This window comes from Lagopus muta, chromosome 2 (assembly GCF_023343835.1).
Source record: "Lagopus muta isolate bLagMut1 chromosome 2, bLagMut1 primary, whole genome shotgun sequence".
In the NCBI taxonomy this organism is placed as follows: Eukaryota; Metazoa; Chordata; class Aves; order Galliformes; family Phasianidae; genus Lagopus; species Lagopus muta.
Window position 1 is genome coordinate 1,999,840 of NC_064434.1, and position 5,679 is coordinate 2,005,518.

Sequence of the window (5,679 nt, forward strand, 5' to 3'; positions counted from 1 at the left end):
GCAAGGTCTTGCAGACATCAGTATAGGATGAGATCACAAAACATCTGGAAACATACAAGTTGATATAAAGGAATTAGGATAGTTTCTGGGGTGAAAAATAACGTCTGACAAACCTGGTGGAATTTCTTGAGAAAAAAAAAGTGCAGATGAGAGGTGACATAGTGAGCTTTAGCTGCTTTGCATTCCATGGAGGTCCTTAGCACTTCACCAGCCAGTGGTTGCAACTGCACTGAACACTGCCTGTGTGTCACACATAGATCAAAATGGGAAAAGTGATAGAAGAAAAAAGTGTTTACGAAAGCAGCAAGTTTGATTATGTCATTTCCTGTATCTTGTTCCTGAATGAAGCTCAGGTAGCAAAGATAACAGACTAAAAACTCAGAAGCAACCATAGGAAATAACTGAAAGGTCTTTTCTGTTGTATTTTTAATACTCACACTTTGGAATTCACTAGGTAACTTTTCCTCTATGTTTTTAACAGATGTAAACATTCTTGTTACTCAGACCTGTTTCTCTGAGCGGATTTCTCTCAAAGTTGTAAGTCGGAATGGGGGCCATGTAAGTGGAGACCACTTAGTTATAGTGGTCAGTGCACAGCTATTGGAGAGAGATAAATACTTCTAAAGACCCACTTTTCTTAGCTGTGTATCTTACCCTGAGAGTGCAAAGTAGAAGCAAACTGTAGGTGATGACATCAGTGTGGAATCTGGACCCCCGCTCTCATGGTGAACACAAAATATGAAGTGAGGAGGAGTCACGGGATCAGATAATAATGACTTCATATCTGAGGGTCTCCCCAAAATCCTGGTCCTGGGTTCTAAACAATCTCAAGGGAGTTTCGTTCTCTTTTTCCTACAGTTCTCTGAACATAAAGTCAACGCCAAGCATATGGTGGGCTCCCTTTCCCCCGTGAAGATAAACTACATGCTTTCAGGAATGCACCAGACACATGATGATACAAGGAGCAGGAACCAATGGTCCTGTTCTTCCTCTCTAGATTCTTGTCTTTTTTTTTGACTTTTCTATCTCCTGTATGCTTGGCTCCAGAACTGACCAGACAAAAATCAACGTGGTGTTGCAATGCAAGCATTGTGTAAAATCTGAGCCCCCTTTCCTTGCAGACAGTATCTTCCAGTTTCTATAGCTTTTGAGCTCCTAGGAAGAAAATGGCTAGAGTCACATTCTTGTTCTCACTAACTCTAACTTTAAAGACCTTTCTAGAAGAATTAAGCAGAGACAAAACGGTACAGGATCTGGATTAGAACTTTGATCACAGCAAACTTTGACTCACACATTTAAGAGAAAAACCTGGAAAATGCCTCCAATGAAATAAAGGCATCTTTAATGAATTTAGAGAGATTTATAATGAGCAGTTCAGAAAAATATGTGGACTGATTTGCTGTCTGTGAAAAAAGCGGGATTTCAGTGGACTGGATTTCATCCCAGGATGACTAGCTCTGCCTCTCAGCTAGCCAGCTGTCCTGGGCTCAACCCTGGGCTAATGCAGCTGTAACAGCTTCATTTCTGGAATGAGTTCGTTTGATTCTTTCCCAGATGTTACTCCTCTGTGCTGCTTTGCGTATCACAGACATGCCTTGAGTTGTGCATTAATTCTTGTACTCTTTCTTCACATATTTCATGTAAGTGTGGCACATTGGTCAGGTTTCTAGTAAGAAAAAATGAAAATAGTCATTCATCAAATTCTAATACAAAAATCTTACAAAGGATGTTAAGCACTTTGTGAAGACACTTACTTTATAAGACTTCTTTTACCATATCTGTTCACTTTTGAGTCTGTAAAATCACAGCTTCAACTATTTCTGTAGTTTCCAATCACATAATTGTTTATTTAAGATAATAGCACAAAAGTTGTAGGTGCAAAGTAAGAATATTCCTGCCTTTATGGTTATACAGAGAAAGCATAAAGGGCAGTTGAAAATTAAACTCTAAGATTTTCTCTTAAGTAGCCTGAAAGGAATCTTGTGGATCATCAAATCCAGCCACATGCTACCTCAGCCTCCCACGTAACATAATCTGTTCATAAATTTAGTGTGCTCCTTCATAAAAGTGGTTAGGTTTCTTGCCATAACTACTCCTATGGGAAAGCTGACTTCAAAACCTCACTCTTCTGACAGTTTGAAACCATCTTCTAATGTCTCTTCGAAATTTATTCATGACCAGTTAATACACATTTGTCCTTATGCCAAAAACGTCCTGTAGTTTCAATAGCCATATCGTCTTTCAGCTTCTGTTCTGATAGTTAAAACAAGCCTCTTGTCTCATATATGAATTTCCACATTCCAAAGATGGTCCCAGTTGCTCTTCTCCGCATCATGCTTATTTTCTTGGACAAAGGTGACTAGTATTCCAGAAGGGAATAATTTTGCACCTGTGCAGTTGTACTCATCAAGTCTACAGTTTCCATTTCGGTTCAAACAAGTACAAATGTGTGAAAAAGATTCTGATTTTAGCCAGGCTCTATTTGTAATGAAAACAAGTCCCAGCATGTTCCCACAATGCGTTTCACTCCATCTAGATGAGAGACAGGCTTAAGGAGCTGTAATAAAAGCTATCCTCTTCCATCAAATTCGCATCAATCTACATTAGGATTTAAGTGCCTTTGTCCTTGATTTAGCTAGAATGCAAACTGCATGTTTGCATCTGAACTATTTCAGAGTTATAGCTCAGGGACACAAACAAGTTACCATGCTTTTGCAAGCTACTGTGTGCCAGCTGAGCTGTCACAGTTGTCTGTATTTGTTGCAAATGTGGTATAATGCAACACAGTTCAGCTCACAGTCAAAGAGGATGAAGACATTCGGCATAAGCTGTTGGATACTGTTGGTGAGGATTGGAAGTCATCTCAAAAAGATGACTGTCTTTAATAAGCTCCAGACTAAGACACTCAGATTTAGTGATTACATGCATCCAAACTTCTATTACAGTCCATGTGCATCCAGTCAACCATAGAGAGAAGAAATAGGGAATGTTTGTAACAGGCCCGCTGTCAGATGGGCTGTCTTCAAATCATCATAAAATACCCTGAGTTGGAAGGGGCCCACAAGAATCATCAAGTTGAATTCCTCGTAGAGTCCATCTCCTGAGACTCTTCAAAATTGATTGAGAGGGTCACTTGCAGATAAGATCTGATGTCACTTATCTTCAGACACTGAGTTAGATTGTGCCCTATAACTTGGTACAATGCAGCAATTCAGATTTATGTCCAAGTGTTTTGAGTAGAGTTCCAACTGATTAATGTTTTAAGGGCCAGCTGCAGTAATAACTTTCTCAAGTATGTTTAATGCATACTATGCTTGGATCATGAGTACAAGCAAGATACTTCACTCCTTTCTATTGCTTTTTGAGATCAGAAGATGAAAAGTATTCCTAGGCTAGATGGCTACCAGTGCAATGTGCTGAATGGGGAACTGTTGAACCTTTGATCTGTCTAGACATAATGTCTGAACTCTCTCTGTAGTTATAGGATGCCAAGTTGATGCAGAGCACACCCAATAGAATCAGGTAGATTCTTCAGCTCCTACTACATCTATGTGTTTTGTAGGATTCAGCTTCTCAGCATCACCTAAGGTGTTCTAAAATACACCAGTCATGCTGTTTGTCCAGAAATCCTGCATCCTGTTTAGCAGCCCCTGGATGCATATTGGCTAGCCAAATCTTTCCTGTGGGGTAGACCTCCATTACCTATCACGTAACCTTACAGACCTACTGGTAGATGGCTGTGTTTAGCTTAACTTCAGCATCAGTCCCAAACTGTGCACACCAATGATAAGCAAGTTTTGCTTTGCTTTCATGTGAATGATTGGGAGCTACACTCTGCCAGAAGCTTTGGAATAAAACTCAAGAAGGATGAGACCTGTGCGATTCTCTTCAAAACCAGAGTTTAATCTAAGGAGGGATTCCTGTCAGGTGTTACTTCCATGCAAACCCATATACTTCATTAAGCAGTACAGGACCAAATGTATCTAGAGTTTCCAGGTATTCTTTCACTGCCTTGCAGATATTTCTTGTCCTTCATAGCAATTTCCAAACAGGTGTAATGGACAAATATTCTTTTCCTTTGGTATTATTGCAATTCTTTGATGGAATCATCCAAAACATTTAATCCAAATCAGGCCACAGTTCAGAGTTTAGAAGTGGTTTAGATCTGCAATACTTTTTCCTACGTGCTTCAAACAAACAATAAAATAAGAAAAGTAAAACAAATATTCTGTGATCCCACCCTCGTTTTTTTCTTCCAATTTCTTTTCTGATTTTCAAAACGCTTTGATTAGATTTCCTTGAAATATTGCAACACAAAAAACTGCTCCCCAGCTGAAAACATTTATATCAAGTTTCATCCCTTTCTGTTGCCTTTTTTTTTTTTTTTTTTTTTCTTCCTTCTTCAGGAAGAGTTACAAAACACTCAAACCAGGAGGGTTTATAATGAAAGTGCTGGCAAGGACTTCACTGTAGCATTTCCATATGTGCTGTTGCAATTAGGGCTGGGCAGATAGATTTGGATAAAATGACCCAAAGTCTTTGCTGAAGCCTTGAGCTGAACCTGAAACTCTGGGAAACTGCAAATATTTGGTTGTGTTTTCCTCCTCTTTTTGAGGAGAGACCATATTCTATCTTAAGATGGAACTGCACGTGAAGCATGTTACTAGTTTGCATCTGAATTCCACTCTGGATTAAAGCTCTGTAGTCCAAGCACATCTCACAGTAACTGAAGAATCTTGTGGATTCAGAAAAGCACAAACAAACATTCTACCTTAAGCCATAGCAGTCCCGAGCATGCATCTACAACAAGATAATCTAATTTCCACATTTTCTATGTTTTTGCAGTTCCTTGTTTGAGTCTGGAAAGAAAACAGATGGAGGAAGAAGAAATCAGTATCTTCTAAGAAAGTGCTCTGGTGTTACTGCGGGACGTTTGCTGCTTTGCACTGCACTGTGTGCCAGTGTGCAGCACGCAAACTCCAAAGAAGCAAGAGTAATCAAATGGGGCAGAGCTTATGCTTATCCTTTGGGATAGAGGCTTTGCATATCAAACTTTTCAGGAAGCAAAGAAACTAAACCAATTAACAACAGACATGAAAATAAAAGCTGGGGAAGGATCAAGGCATCTTCAATCTATTCTTGAAAACAACAGTCCCTCATACCAGGGTGCAACACATTGGAAAGTACAACAGTGACAGCAGAGTAGCAAGATCCCATGCTACAACAAGGGAATATTCACTCAAACACAACAGTAGTAGGCACAGAAATAAAGGAAATAAGCTACTTACCTTCAAAAAGCCTCAAATACACGAGAATTCCCAGAGAGATACCCGCACCTCCACTACCAACCCTTAGATGAGATCTGGGAAGGGGTGGATCATGGCTGCAGCCCTTCTGGTCACTCAGGTACATTGCTTGCACCTGAGCTCCCCTGGGCTGACCCTGCCAAAAAGCAATGGAGATTTCTTTTACTGTGGGCTGCTCTTTACCTTGACTCATCAAAAATTCTGCTCTTTAACCTGATATCAAAGGCTACCCTAAATACAAAATGCTTCTGCTGCTTCTGTGTTATCTTCTCAGTTTTTACGATGAGAATATAAATGGAAGTGAGAACTGCTACTCTTGAACCTCTCACTTTTTAGCACGTGTGATAGGAGGATTATGTGATACATGTCTTAC

The 5,679-nt window shown here is 39.8% G+C and overlaps 1 long non-coding RNA gene across 1 annotated transcript; it reads right to left on the reverse strand.

Moving 5' to 3' along the window:
- Nucleotides 1-489: 489 nt before the first annotated feature.
- LOC125688860 (uncharacterized) lies at nucleotides 490-5,435 on the reverse strand. Its single transcript, XR_007374915.1, has 3 exons — nucleotides 5,289-5,435; nucleotides 1,755-4,859; nucleotides 490-1,666 (listed from the first exon to the last, which is right to left on the reverse strand). It is a non-coding gene; the product is annotated as an uncharacterized LOC125688860 (long non-coding RNA).
- Nucleotides 5,436-5,679: the final 244 nt, after the last annotated feature.